Source organism: Protopterus annectens, chromosome 13.part0 (assembly GCF_019279795.1).
Source record: "Protopterus annectens isolate FY-2018-M chromosome 13.part0, PAN1.0, whole genome shotgun sequence".
Taxonomy (NCBI): domain Eukaryota; kingdom Metazoa; phylum Chordata; order Ceratodontiformes; family Protopteridae; genus Protopterus; species Protopterus annectens.
In genome coordinates this window covers 1,220,354,129-1,220,370,573 of record NC_056747.1, presented here as the reverse complement: position 1 = coordinate 1,220,370,573, position 16,445 = coordinate 1,220,354,129, and positions in this window count along the sequence as shown.

Below are 16,445 nucleotides of genomic sequence, written 5' to 3'. Positions count from 1 at the left end.
ATATCTAGGATGAGTCATTTAAAGGAGGAATGATTTTTTTAATGAAGACTCAGTATATGCAAACTTGAAATGAAGAAACTTGGTAAAAACACAAAACAAGTGAGAATGAGATGGAACAGTAACGAAAAATAAATTCAACAAACTGTTTTATTAGCGCTTTCGGAGAAGACAGTGCTTCTCCTTCTTCAGACAAAATGCAAGGCCAATTAAACAACTTTTTATAGGAAAGGTAAACTCAATCATTCAGTTAAGAATTACATTATGCTGTAATGTTCATTAAAAGGGAAACATGAGCCCACACTTCCAAATGAATACAAAAACATAACATAACAAGTCAACGACATATTTACATTCATCTCTAAATACAATGATATACAACTATTACATGAAAGATACACATATAAATATATTGTTGCTGTATATTAATGCTATAATGTTAACGGCTTAAGATGTCTAACATAAGTATGGCTCAATATAATGTAAACTAAGGAACCATTTATATAGCCATATAACTGAACCGGCTAAAACATTAACCAGTGTATTGAACAATGCATTAAGCAATGTGTTCAACAACAACTTAAATGTACTTAAAAACAATATAAAATAAATACCTACTTGACTAGTACCCTACTGAAAGCTTAAAACACCTTCCACCACTGTTACATAAAAATGCATTTCATGCAGCACTATTGTAGTTCCTTGTACACCTACACCTACAACAGGTACAGCAGGCTCTGTGTGTGTGTGGGGGGGGGCAAACCCCTTTGAGTACAACTTCTGCATACTTCTCCTTGCTTAGTAATGATTCGATTTGTAAGTTCAGTGCACAGTTCACTGTAGAAACAGCTGAAATAGTCCTTTGAGAATCCACTACTTGGTCATGTCATGGTGATAGACTCAGCTGTCGTACAGACAGATTTGGTTTGAATCCTACTACTACCATCCAGCATAATGGCAGCCATATCAGAGAAGGGTATACTGCCTTTGAATCCACTCCACTGCCCACAGATAGGTCCAATGGCCACAAGAAGAATGATTTCTCAAGTCATATCACTGGCACCAAACAAGCTAAATTAGAAAATCTGATTTGCTGAACAATTCATTAAATACAATCTGGTATCAAAAGGCATACAGGGAATATGCACTGCTGTCCTTGGTATGTGCTTTCAACATCCAAACCTAAACTAGGACTTTTCACTGACCACTTACTGAGATGAGGCTTTGGCCTAGCAGCCAAAACACTTTCAGTGTCCGTCACCCATGCTTTTATAACAAATTATTACTTTCATAGACACATGCACACAATTCCCAAGGAATACTGGTAGAATTCTTCAATTCCCCACAGCTCTCATTATGTTATGGTTGTGACATCCCCACAATGGACCCGTAATCAAGGAGCCTGAATCCTTACCACTGGCAATGGAGAGGGACATTCACCTGGAACACAAATGGGTACACTCAGTATTTCCAGATGCAGACCTCTCTGCATCAAGCACAATTTCCCTTAAGAGCACACAGATAACACATTCAGTCCGGGGTCTGGATCTCTCATCTGTCTCCCTCCAGATCCCCAATAAGACTCCCCACTGGTACAGCTGTAGAGTTAGGTACTCAACCAAGTCCTCCAGCACCCTGTCTGTGAAACCAGTGCTTCACGGCCCTGCTCCAAGTAGCTGACACACACACTCTGTGAGATTTGATTTTACACACACACATATATACACACACACACACACACACACACACACACACACACACACACACACCTGGGAAAGTCTGGCACAGATTTACCTCCTGTACCCACTTCTGCTCAGAGTATAAGGTAGTCATCACTACCACCAAATGCTCCACCATGCCTCTCAACCTCTTAGAGTAAGAAATCTGGACAAAGCCATAAAAAAGTGGTACAAATAGGGACAATTTTGAAATATTGCTCTTACAGACTTAGAAAGTTGATAGAATAACAGGTTTTGCATTAGCATGAATTTTCTGAAGGGGATCACATATAAAACTCAAATGTCTATCATTATTTTCTAACTTTAGTCTTTAATGATATGCCAATATTTTGCCAGAAAGCCACAATTTTATGAAAAATGGACAAAAATATAAGGCAAAAATCTGGACATTCTGTGAAAATCTGTACAGTTAAGAGATATGCACTTTACAATCAGCTACTCTAAGACCCTTAACAAAGGGTGTCCAATTCTACTGTGTAATATTAATACTAATACAAATGGTAGTAGTTGACCAAGACATATAGGCTTTCAGGAATGGCCCACACACTGTCACCAAATAAATATAAGCACTGTCAAAGGTTAAATACTTCCTAAAAGGACCACCCAGAATAAAATTTTTCGATATATTTAATAATAAATAATAAAAAATCATGAAAATACTGAATATATATTTACAGTAAATGACAGAGTTCAAATCACAGGAAATATTGAAAATAACACTGACGGACAGACTCGGGCAAATAACGAAAAACAATATCTAACTAAGCTTCACTATGTTTTCCTGACTGAATCTAGGAGAATTACTCTTCCCTTCTTAATTAATAGAGCAAGGCAGATGATATGGTGAATGGTTCTTGTCAGGCCCGTGACAGAATACTCAACAGTGAGAGATTTATTTTTGTAATATCTAAAATTTCCAAGATGGCTGGCAGAATTACCTCATCTTGTCACCTGACTCTAGGTTCTCACATTATTCCCTTTTGAAGCTTGAGACAGAATGTTAGCATATATGTGAGGAGATGCATATCTAAAGTTTTGGTAATTTTTATGGCAGTGTCTGGGGCTTCCCCTCTTTTTACTGAGCTAATGAACAAAGGCTTCTTCCAGACATGCCATCTCTGGTTCTGTTCAGAGCTGTGACATAAGCACTTCTATGGCCCAACGGGTGGTCCAATTAACAGTATGAAGTAAGCTAGCTGTTTAACCCCTTCTCTTTCAGTGCCCTTTGCTAACGTACAGTATATATATATATACGGTGTGATATGCACTTTCCTTCTCTGTCCAGCAGGGCCCATTGTTGATACATTTTTTAGCACTAGCAACTTTACAAACACATTTTGATTTTCAAATGCCATACAGTTCTAATACTTTTGTAACATAAGTATCTGTACAAATCAATTTGATATTCAAATGCCATACAGTTCTAATACATTTGTAACACAAACATCTTGTATAAATCAGTTTGATATTCAAAGAACATATAATTCTTTATAGAATTCCAGCTGGCTATGCTAGCACTAGCCCATATCATCACAATGGTAGTTCTGCCATTACCCTAGATTGTGCTAAGGGACATTCTAGCTATTGTACCACATTTGATCAATAGCCAGTAAAATTATAAAAATAAGCCACTTGTAGTGTGCAAAGCTGCCTGGCTTGGTTATAAATTGCTAAGTAATATCCTATGCTCAGATAATAAATAATACAAAAATAAAAGAGGTCACATGACCACTGAGCATGGCAGCTGCCTAATCACATAGCTGTGCTACTGGGCTGTTGATTTAAAGTGGATTTAGTATGTAAATCTCCCCACTTTGATCTGAAAGTGAAACTACAGAGCTTGGAAATGTGCTGGCATACTACCAGATAGTTGCTTTAAGCATAAAAAAGAAATAAGAAATGGAGGAAAAGCTGGACTAGATCCTAAGCCCTGTGGTAGGACTAAAAAGATGAAGTAGCTGCCTTGTGATTGGTAGTTGGGTAAACTTGTATTAATAACTTTAGAGCTACTAAAAATATTGAACGTTTGTAAAAAATAAAAGCTGTGGGATGAAAGTAATAAATAGTGCAGAAGCAAGTAGGAGAAATAAAAATGCGGAGAAGTACTGAAAATGACTTGCTAGATAAACAAAACAATATAGAATGTCATTCCAGAAGAGAATAATATGATTGAGAGAAGATTATTGGAGGTATGGTCTGGTTAGATAGCCAAATTAATTGAGCTCACAGTGTAGGTTGTTTACCAGTGGGAGAAGAAGGCCCAATTATGATAGTAAAATGTTACCATTACATATTAAAAGAATGGCTAGTAAGAACAGCAGCAATAAAGAGAGTGCCGTGAATTGAGGAATATAAGGTCAAAGTAGTAAATGAGTATGCCCCGCATGTGTATGTTATAAGAAAAAGAATAGATGCAGCCAGATGAAACATTAGGCAGCTGGGAAAAGCAACCCAGCTGGTATTTCCATCTGCATCAAAATAATATGGAAGAGCATTGTATTTTGGGCCAGAACAGAAAAGAAAGCCATTCATATATATATAAAGATGTACTGCATGGGGAAGTCAGATAGTGGTCTGTGAAAGTGGGTAGTAGGTTAGCAAATGCAAGTTTAGAGCAATCCCCAGATAAAATAAAAGAAATGGAGATACAAGGGGAATCAAGAAGAAATAATGAGACAGCAAAGAAAGTTAGGACAAGCAACAGTGAAGAAATGGAGATATACAAGGGGAATCGAGAAGAAAGAATGAGACAGCAAAGAAAGTTAGGATAAGCAACAGTGAAGGACCCAGAGGTCAATAATATTAAAAGAGAATGGGGAACAGAGAGTGGTCCATCAAAGTAAAGATGAAGAAAGGCATGGAATAGTGTGTAATATGAGAATAAATGCAGCAAAATATAAAGAATGGGTGGAAGACAAATGTATTGGGGAAGGAAGAGAAGAGAGAGATTCCCTCTTAAAGAGAAGAGAAAACAAATATAACTGGGAGGAGAAGGAATGTTCCTATCCAGAAGTGAAGTTAAGGCATAGAGGAGAGTTTAGGAAGGAAGTGAGAGATGGAGAGAAGCCAGAGAGTAAGAAAGAGTCAGAGAAAGGGCCTATGGACAACTGGATCTTTAATGTGAACACCAAATAAGATAGACAATCATAGAAGTGGTTAAGGTAATTACTTAACTGATGAAAAATGGAGTAAGGCAAGAGGGTGCTACGGCTTGTTTAAAAATGCTGCACTTACACGCATTTTCTACTTCATTTTTTTCTCTTTTCTCTTTCATTTTCTTTATATTTCCCAGACTGTATGTATGTACCTGGCTGTAATATCCTCAACTGAGAAAAAGGTTAAGATCCGCCTCTGACCTGTTTTAGAGAGTATAACAAAAAACAGACACAAAAATGTTTGGCATCAGCACTGAAGTTGCACAGAGGTTTAAAGACTTCCTGACTAACAGATTTGCTCCTCTTCATCACATGATGCCTACATTCACACAGGGGTACCAAAAGGATCAGTACTTGCTCCAGTACTTTTCTCCATTTTTTTTAACTTACCCCACTTACAATCTTCTTATATGTTGATAACATAGTTGCCTACAATTCAACTGCAACACAGTGAATCATCCAAACCCAACAACAAACTGACTTCTTGGAACTAAACCACTGACTCAACTTCAGAAAGCTTTTTCATATTCCACCCAGAACCAAGGCTATTATACTCTTTGGTACTAAGAAAAGACTTTCCAAAGTTCCCAGCTCCCTCTAGTTTTTGACCAGCAGAAAAACATCAACACCACCACTTCATACAGATATCTAGGCATCTGGCTTGACCAATCTTTCAAGTTTCAGAGGCATATTTAAAAACTCAGATGTAAGGTCAACTACCTCCTATTCTGGGTTCAGAAAATATTGTGTTTTAATTTTTCACCATCTAGGGCAGTCATTCAGAAAGGTGTTCTGCTCTTATAACTTGGGTATGCCTTACCCTTGTTTGTACCTCCTCTAAAAAAACATGTCAGCACTGCAAAACATATCTAATGAAATATGCTGCTTCATTAACAATTTCTCTCACCTTGAACATGATTGCTTTACTTTATTCAAGGCAAAATATCTCCCAGTACAAGCCAGATCCAATTTACTTCTGTGCTCTCAACCCTTCAAATTACTCTACTAAGATGCTCCTTCTCTATTTCAGTGAAACTTATCACTAACACCCCAACCTACAGCCTTAGATGTTAGGGTACAGTAGGCCCTACTCTACAAATACCATCTACTAAACCAGGTAGTTCTGACTGTAGTTTCTCTGTACTTGCTTGAAACCTGTGGCAATTCTTTCTTCACCATTCCACCGAGCATACTAGCTAGACAAAATCCAGATCCCAACTCAGACAGTATCTGTTTTAACAATACAAATACAAATGCTAGAATGCAGGACATAAATACTACTCTACACTGGGGTCATTCTGTCACTCTTCATCCCATTTATGCCACTCCTCTACTCGTTACTGCTATCTGCCTGTTTCCTGTAAATATTTACACAGCCACTCCTTCTTTACTGTTAGCCAACAAGATTTACCTCAGACACTCTGTCACCTTGGACTCTGTCTCTTCCATTACTTATCTCTTGAATTGCTCTCTAAATACCTTGTGTTATCCCCTACAATTTCCAAGGCTAATCCTGCTTCTCATCCTTTGCTTGTTACTCCCCCTTTTTAGTTTTCTCATTGTAAAACATAAACCTCAACATGATGTAAAAATTTGTACACAGTATGTCTCTTTTTTGTGACCAGTTTGTATTACTTTTCTGTTCCACTGTTCAGGAATGGCCTTAGGTCAGCTGGTGCCCTAGGCAAAAGGGCTCCATGGTGCCACCCATCACATTACCTGGTGCCTCCATCCTGGTCTACCTACACCTTGCAAATACTGGAAAAGTGCCCCAGCTAGAGTGGTGCCCTAGGCAAGCGCCTAGTTGGCCTATGCCTAAGGCCAGCTATGCCACTGTTAGTTGTATCTGTTACATTTTAATTGCTACTACTTTAAATGTAACCTGGGATGAACTTGCAGTTTGTCATGTTGTGATCACTGCTCTACTGTGGTAATCAAAATGTAAATAAATAAAAAAAAATGTAAGCAATCTAACAAATTGGCGATTGGTGTAATGGTTAATGCATTTACCTTACAAACACAAGGCACACAGTTTTATTTTCATATTTGGAAAGCTTGTCTCAACTTAAAAAGTCTCCCTGAGGTCATTACCCAATGTAGTAATGACCTATGAACAGCATGAGGAAATATGGAGTTACAATTGATATATAAATGACTGAAGGGCAAATGTTTTCAAAGATTTTCATAAGAGGCATGTTGGACTTGAAATCAATAAGGATTTGAACAAGTGAGCAGCATTATAATTATGATTAGAGTTAAAACTTTATGAATGACTGCATACAAGTAGAAAAAAGACAATTGTAACAGGGAGACTCTATCAAATATAAAGATATGCAATATATTTTTCATAAGAAAAATGTATGTTTTTTATAAAAATATATAATAGATGCAAACCTCTTAAAAATAGTTTTAGGGCAGGAAAGAAAAGTAATACAAATCATTTCTATAATATGGGAAGGAAAAGGGTTAAAAGAGAATATAAAGGGTTTACAAAACATGGTCTTAGAAAAAAGGACATCAGAGTTCTTATTCTGATCATACTAGGTTAATGTAATAATGTAGCAGAACAAATGAATGGAAAAATCTGTAATATAAATGGTATAATGAAAGATGAATACCCCAAGTAGTGAATGAGGTAAGCAGTAGTAGAAATGATTGCATAAATGATGCTATGGAATAATGTGCCATTAGGGGAAACTGAAAAAAATGTTTAAAGATGGCTAAAAATGGTATGGTGCTGAAACAACAAAATGTATAATTTTATCTAGGAGAGAATTTGATGCTCTATGGGAAAATCGATGCATGCATACATAAATGCAAATATTTCAAGCCTGAGCATTAACATCTGTCTCACCAGGCAATATACTAAAATAGTTGTTCCCTTAATAAGGGTCCAGGCTGTTCTTAAAAATATCTAAACTAGTGCTTGCTTTAATGGAATTTGGTAGTCTATTCCAAGCATCAGCTACTCTGTCAGAGAACCAATTAGTACACTTCCCATCCCTATGGAATGTTCTACATGAGTTTTCTGATAATTCTCTACTACTTTTTGATAACCTCAACCATTTCCAAATGTACATGAATTAGGTCTCCTCTAAAAGATCTATATGAGGCACTGTACGCATACAGATATTTTAGTCCTTCATAGTAGCTTAAATTTTCACATCCATGGATACCCATTATATTTCTGCTGTATTCTTTCCAGTTTATTCATGCTTGTTTTCTTATAAGGTTTCCATATTTTTATTCCACAGTCAGGTTTGGGTGTAATGAAACTAAAAAAACTATGGTTTCATTATTTCTGATTCCCTGGACTTTACACATCTTTTTATACAAACTATAGTTCTGTAATTATAATTAATCAATTGGTTGATATAATTAGAATAAAACTTGAAGCTGGATCTTTCCATATACCCGGGTCCTTAAATGAATCAATCACTGTGTGCTTTACTAAATATTCACCTTTTAATTTATGTCTCCCAAATTTTATATGCTTAGTTTTTGATGTATTTATCAGAATATTATTCTCCTGTGCCCAAATGGTCAATTCAGTCAAGTATTTTTTGCAGACCTGCCCTATTTGTAACATATGTAATCAGTTGAAAAACATAGATCTGAAAGATACAATTTAAGCATGTATGGGTGTAGGACGGAGTCCTGTAAGACACACTGACTGTACCTCAAAGTCCACCTGTAAAATTGCTGTATGATACATGCCTTGTCCCATTTGTAAGCCATGCAGCTATCAATCTTATCAAGAGTGCATCAATACCTCGTTGTTCTAATTTATTGATCAGTGTTTTGTGCATGACTCTGTCAAATGCTGAAGTAAAATCTATATAAGTTATGTTGCAGCACAATTTTTCATTCATAGCTTTTATTATATTGTTATAGAATATCATGTTATGGGTGATAATACATCTATTTTCAACATATTCATACTGATATATGGCTTCAAGTCTCAGCCTTTCCAATTCTGACAATAACTTATCTAATATTACATTCTCTATTATTTTTACACAACATGTAAGCACACTTAAGTGCCTGTATGCCTCTGGGTTTGTCCCCCTCCCATTTCTCTTAAAGACAGGTTTAACAAGTGCATGCCTCCTATCTTGAGGAATCTCCCACATATTTATACGACCTAGTAAATAATAGATATAATAGTACTGTAAGTTCTTGCTGAAGTGTTCTCATGTCATTATTACTAAATCCATCTCCTACCAGGGCTTTGTTTGGATCCAGTTTGCATAGTCCTTTTTCAAAATAATCTAATTTGATTTCAGTATTTCAGGTTACCTGGATGTTACTAAGCCAATTTATCATCCCATTTGTGGAGCCAGAGTGCTTTGTATAAGATTTGGTAAATACATCTATAATCTGTTTTGTCTGAAAATAAATTTTAGAATCTACACACAGTTTATCAGTTTTTATGTTTTTAGTCCTGTCATATCTTATATATCTATAAAATGGCTTCCAAATATACACAATATCTTTATATAAATTTTCTTCGAATTTTTCTTGGATTAATATTAATATTCCTAGCATTAACAACCATGAGAGATAAATCAAATGTTGCTATTTGTGAACAGTTCAATTTTTGACCTGGCAAAAATCCTGCATTGTATTTGTCAAATATTTTGAAATATCCACTTTAAAAATTCTGTTCCCTGATCTCGACAAGTACATGCCATCCTGTCTTCACATGTGCTTAAAATTAAGCTTGGATGCTCTACATATTTCCATTTTTTAAAACAGGACATTTTTTTATGTAGTTATTTGCCCAAAAAATCTTTTCATTCATGGTGACCTGACTCTCCTTTCTATATGTGATCTGTGAAAAATATGTCATACTACCTGTACTAGCTATGCTATATAAAAGGGCTATAAGTTCCCTACTAAGAGTCAAAGGGTTGTTGCAGATGGGAATATCTGTCCCCACATGAATAAAAGTAGATCCATACTTGCTTACATTAAGGCATTCAAAGGCCTGTCTGACATCCTGTATTTTTGCTCCTGGCAAGCATAACACTGTTTATTATCTTCTCTGCAATGTAAGTATCAATTCTATTAATAATTAAATCTCCAATTACAAGAATATCTCATTGGACCAGATTTGAAGAATCTTCAACTTCTAATTTAATAATATCAGCTCAATCAATTGTTACAAATGAATGATCTTCATCACCATTAGCGCAAGCATTCAATTTTCCTCCATCTGGCTTTATACATCCACAGCTTGAGCCATATTGTCAATGTCTGTCTTTCTTCTCTTTTTCTTAAAGTAATGTTCTTCAATCCTTCCATGTTCAGCTCTGATTTCTTCTTTTTTACTTGCACCTTAACTCCTTTTTTCTATCTTCTATTTTGGAAAAAATTATGCTTTTTTCTGTAGGTTGAAGGTTATCTGATAGAAAAAAATGTTATCATTAGATTAATAGTTAGACATTTTTATCAGTTCTTTTTCTTCCTTATTTGTTGTGAACTTCCTTTCTTTCTTTTTCATTTTTTCTATATGCTATGAATCTTCCGATTGCTGCATACTTGTATCCAGAATTCCAAAGTTGTCAGTGGTATTATCTTGTTCAACAGGGGCTGAGTGGTCTTTACAGACAATAGACACATCCTTTCCTAAATGTGCTCTATTTGCTTTTTGCCTAACGTTATTTTATCTCATCAGTCCAGTCATTAATATGTGTAACAACAGTTCTCCAAACTGTGCCAATTATCACTAAGTCAAGATTCACTACTATCCAACTTTTGACAAGAGGGACACAGATCACAAGTGTAATCAGGTGTTACCTTTAAATATACATAGCATTGAATACACTTTAAAACATACTTGTGCTTTAACAAATCATTAGAGGTATGCTCCTTTAAGGAATCCATATTCAGCTGCAAATAAATAAAGAATTCGAAAAGAAAAGAATAATCAAAATCAGTGCTGAATTCAAAGAGAATTTAAATCAACTTCTATGACAAAAAATCACACTACGTACAACTAAATATTAAATTAAGTACAGTAAAGTTTTTGCTAACTGCAGAAGTTGTGAAAATCACATAAAAGCTGGAATTCCTTTACTCACTATCACTCGCAGTCACACCTCTCTTTAACAGTAAAGATCAATAAATCACAAATCAAGGCAGGGCTGTTTAGATAAGCTCTGGATTGCCTGTTTGAATTTATAGCTGACTAGGCCCTTGAGATGGCTAGAGTTTGCCTGTCTGAACCCTATCCCTTAACAACAAACCGTGAAAAATTAAAGGTAAATCAACAAAATCTAAATCAAAGAAAATCTTGTCTACAAGCTAACCTTTCCTCCCTTCCTTCCTACCAACAGTGAAAAACAGTGGTAAAATAAAATATAAATTCAAACAAAAACTTCTGTTACCAGCCTACTCCACAGTCAATAACAAACCAAGATAGGGCTGTTTAGCTAAGTTCTGGATGCCAGGATACAGATGCACTGTAAGGCAGAGGACAGGGAAGGAATGAAGGTTCTATTCTACTGGAGTAGTGAAAAAGAGAAATAAGGAGGATAGGTGTACTTGTATGATAGGTGTACTTGTACAAATGAGGATAGGTGAACTTGTAGGATAGGTGTACTTGTACAAATGAGGATAAGTGAACCTGTAGGATAGCTGCACTTGTACAAATGAGGATAGGTGCACTTGTACAAATGAGGATAGGTGCACTTGTAGGATAGGTGTACTTGTACAAATGAGGATAGGTGAACTTGTAGGATAGGTGCACTTGTACAAATGAGGATAGGTGAACTTGTAGGATAGCTGCACTTGTACAAATGAGGATAGGTGAACTACTACAAATGAGGATAGGTGCACTTGTAGGATAGGTGTGCTTGTACAAATGAGGATAGGTGAACTTGTAGGATAGCTGCACTTGTACAAATGAGGATAGGTGCACTTGTACAAATGAGGATAGGTGCACTTGTACAAATGAGGATAGGTGCACTTGTAGGATAGCTGCACTTGTACAAATGAGGATAGGCACACTTCTACAAATGAGGATAGGTGCACTTGTAGGATAGGTGTACTTGTACAAATGAGGATAGGTGAACTTGTAGGATAGCTGCACTTGTACAAATGAGGATAGGTGCACTTCTACAAATGAGGATAGGTGCACTTGTACAAATGAGGATAGATGCACTTGTAGGATAGGTGCACTTGTACAAATGAGGATAGGTGTACTTGCAGGATAGCGGCACTTGTACAAATGAGGATAGGTGCACTTGTACAAATGAGGATAGGTGCACTTGTAAGATAGGTGTAGATGTACTTGTACAAATGAGGATAGGTGCACTTGCAGGATAGCAGCACTTGTACAAATGAGGATAGGTGCACTTGTACAAATGAGGATAGGTGCACTTGTAAGATAGGTGTAGGTGTACTTGTACAAATGAGGATAAGTGCACTTGTAGGATAGGTGCACTTGTACAAATGAGGATAGATGCACTTGTAGGATAGGTGCACTTGTACAAATGAGGATAGGTGTACTTGCAGGATAGCGGCACTTGTACAAATGAGGATAGGTGCACTTGTACAAATGAGGATAGGTGCACTTGTAAGATAGGTGTAGATGTACTTGTACAAATGAGGATAGGTGCACTTGCAGGATAGCAGCACTTGTACAAATGAGGATAGGTGCACTTGTACAAATGAGGATAGGTGCACTTGTAAGATAGGTGTAGGTGTACTTGTACAAATGAGGATAAGTGCACTTGTAGGATAGGTGCACTTGTACAAATGAGGGCAGGTGCACTTGCAGGATAGGTGCACTTGTACAAATGAGGATAGGTGCACTTGTACAAATGGGGTTAGGTGCAATTGTAGGATAGGTGCACTTGTACAAATGAGGATAGGTGCTCTTGTACAACTGAGTGGTTACATCAGGATGTTCAGAGTACAGTCTTTGAGCAACTGTTGCAATGAACACATGTTTGGGTGACCAATGCTGCTTACTGCTGAGGGAGGTTGTAGGTCATCCTTACTGCTGGGGGTGACTGTAGGTTGTCAATGGGAATAACCCAAGGATTACATAGTCCTAGCTCTAGAAGAGTAGCATGAGGGTGCAAAGTAAGGGGGTGACATGGAATATAGAAGGAATCAATCATCCAATGAAGAGGGAGAGAGTGTCACACAAGATTAACAGGGAGAAATTAGGCATCAATTCCATTCAACAGATAAATTGAAACAGACAGGAACTTAGATGGAACAGAAAGGATATAGGTAGATAGGATAGAACTGCAGAAAAGTTAAAAAAGAGGGTCTGGCATTTGGGTGATATTAGATGCCTTCGGGGTAGCATATAAAAGAAGATGCTAACTATCAAGAAAGTGGATGGATAATATCAAATTGGTATAGTGAGAGATGTGAAATAAGTGATGAATGCCTTTTCTGGAATGGAGATTATTTAGATAGCAATTAGAGGATAATGTGAATGTGAGAAGAGTGGAAGATGAGGTAATTATTAATAAAAGTTTCAATATGAATAAGACAGGGTAATTACTGATACAGATTTCAAAAGGATTCTCAATCCACAAACAGACAGTGTGGGAAAACAGAGTTTCATAATACAAGCAGAACAGTGCTAGAACTGGGCATGGAAACATTTGAAATAGTGATGGAAGACAGGAACTAAAACTAGGTACAAGTGGATTTATATTTTTGAGGAAGAAGAATAAGCAGAGCAGTAAACTAGCTAGACAATTGATAGACAATGTTATATCAGAAGAAACAGGGTCTATGTCATAACAGCGAATGATCAAAAGACTGAACGCTGTTATAATGAGCCCAAAACAACAAAAAAGTAAATAAGAGAAGTACCAGAACAGCGATTTTTTTCCCATGGAAAATAATCGCTGTTCTCCAAAAAAAAAAAAAAACACACTACACACTATTTTAAGTGGGGGACTTCACCCCACACACCCCCACACCCCCCTACTTAAATATACTAACTCCGAGATCGCACTACAGTGCCGAAAATGGCAAAGTGATGGAAGTGGCCAAGCAACTTCTTTCCCAGGGAAAGAATTTGCTTAAAAGTCGCTTTGTCATTTTGCATTTTCGGCATTTACAGTTTGACCAAGACGCATTTAACAGAATGCGTCTTTGGTCTTCTGACAGAAACCCGGAGAAATAGTAGGGGGATATTGTGTAGAGAGGAGTATGTCTGACCTCACTATAGTTAGCATGGACAGGGTGGGGGTACCAATAATACAAGAAGGATGGAGGTGGAACCCTGGCCAGTAACAGAAACTAGAATATGAAAAATGGATGCAGCAGATGGTGATAGTGGTTCCAGATCTAAAGAAACAGAAAGACACGGACGTGGGAATAAGGAAGTGGGATGGAATAAAAGCAGCTTTGAGAGGATGACTTGATGAAAAAGAAAGGTGAGATAAGACAAATAAAAACAAATAAAGGGTGAGCAGAATACAGAAATGATTAGAGCAACTGCAAAAGTAAGGCAAATGACAGAATGGCAGAAGAGGTAGTGAAGTTAAGTATCGAGCTGACAGTGTGATATGGCAAATGCAGACCAATTACATATTTAATGCTCATGTGAGGAAATTAAACAGCTATAGAAAATGGCTGGGAGAATCACAAGTGAAGTATTTCAGAAGGAGATGCCAGGTTCATGGCAGCTCTGTCTGCATAGCATTGAGACCACAAGTAGGAAATGTCCAAAAGAAGACATTTTGTAATTACAGTTAGCAATGTGGGAACTTAAGAGGAAAATGGCAACAGCATGGAAAGAAGGGGACATAGTGCAATACAGAAAAAGTGGGAGCAAAAGCATGGATGAATAAGTTGTGAGTAAGAGCTACCAGGTGGATAGATGGATGATGTAAGGACCGTAAGAAGAGATGAGGAGCACAGCAAAACAGGGCACACAAGAAGTGAAAAGCTGGGAAAGGAAAATGAGAGTGATCTTAAACTGAGATGTAGATGAGAGAAGCAAATGATACAATAAAGTGAATATCAGTAGTTGGGAAGAAGAGCTTGAAAATGAGAGGCAATGCTGTAACAAGGAGGGACTTGGAAAGAGTGTAACGGAAGTTAGAAGGAGGGTTAGTGAGGGTGACTCATTAAACTATGTTATTAATGAAACAGGCTCATAGTTCATAAGTAATCACTAGGATAATGACCTGAGGGGACCTTTTTAAACTTAGTCATGCTTCCAAAAGTAAGAATCAAACCCTGCAACTTATGTCTGCAAGGTAATTACCTTAAACATTACAACAAACCTCCCACATATGTGGGATGCTTTGTATAAAGTTTACAAATCCTGCTTATTATGGAAACTATGATGAATTAATGTTAATATTGGAATGCACTGATAAAAGTGTGAAAATATGGAAAACAATACAAATAATGAACATAAAAATGTAATAATATATAAGTACCAGCCACACGCTTTCAAAAGTAAATAAAAAAATCTTTACATAGAAAATAGAAAAGTTAGACATACTGATACAGATGGTTGAATATGCAGCAGTATATACATTTGCACAAAAACGGAAAAACCTAATCAATTGCATAAATATAATACTCAAAAGGAAAACTCTAAGGTAAATAACCCGACTGACTCTAGTTATTGTTAACAAAGGGATAGAACCTTCCCTAAGAAGCATGTGGGAGATTTACTAATGATACCTGTGATGAAGAGATGAAGAGGCACTCAGAAGAGTATTCTGTTTCTCAAACCATGTTTTCCTTTTTTCTTTCAAGTTTCTGAGGGTGCTTCTACTTATCTTGTTATCATACTACATTTTGCTATTTCTGGTTAACTTTAGTTTTATGTTGCTACTTATAATTTGGGACCCAAAGGTAAACAGTACTGTACTTTACAGAGGTGCTTCCACTAATTAATTTATAACATGCTGAGTCCTGACTTTAGGAGTTACAGCTGATTGGTTTAAATAAAAAAAGATTTAACTGAACATTAGGTCAGAACATTATGACTGACTCGGTACTTATTCTGTTTCAGTCTGATGGCTGCATGCATGCTTTTTGTACCAAATATTGTTATGAATTAATTATTATTAGATGGACAACAGTTTTTTTGGCATGGTTTTGCTTGATACTAATTCAGTTTTACGTGTGTGTGTGTGTGTGTGTGTGTGTGTGTGTGTGTGTGTGTGTGTGTGTGTGTGTGTGTGTGTGTGTGTGTTTATGTAGACATTAGAAGCTTAGTTCAGGAATTAGTTCGGTGACCAGCTTTATGTTACATTATTTACTGTAGTTTTCTAAGATTAATAAATAATTGGATTATTGTCGTCCAGTGGACTAATCCATGTTACATTACCCTGCTCATTTCAATTGCATTAACTGATTGCTCTTTTCACAATTTTGCAAAGTCTCCTATAATTTCTTGTAGTTTTATGTCTTGTTTGAAACTTGACTTTTTTAAGTTGCACTACAATTATTTGAACAAAAAGTGGAAGTCACTAATAAATTAACAGTCTGGATGTGTAGATGCAGTTCTTAGTCCCACTGGCACTGAAATGTAATTCAGAATGCTTCTAAATCC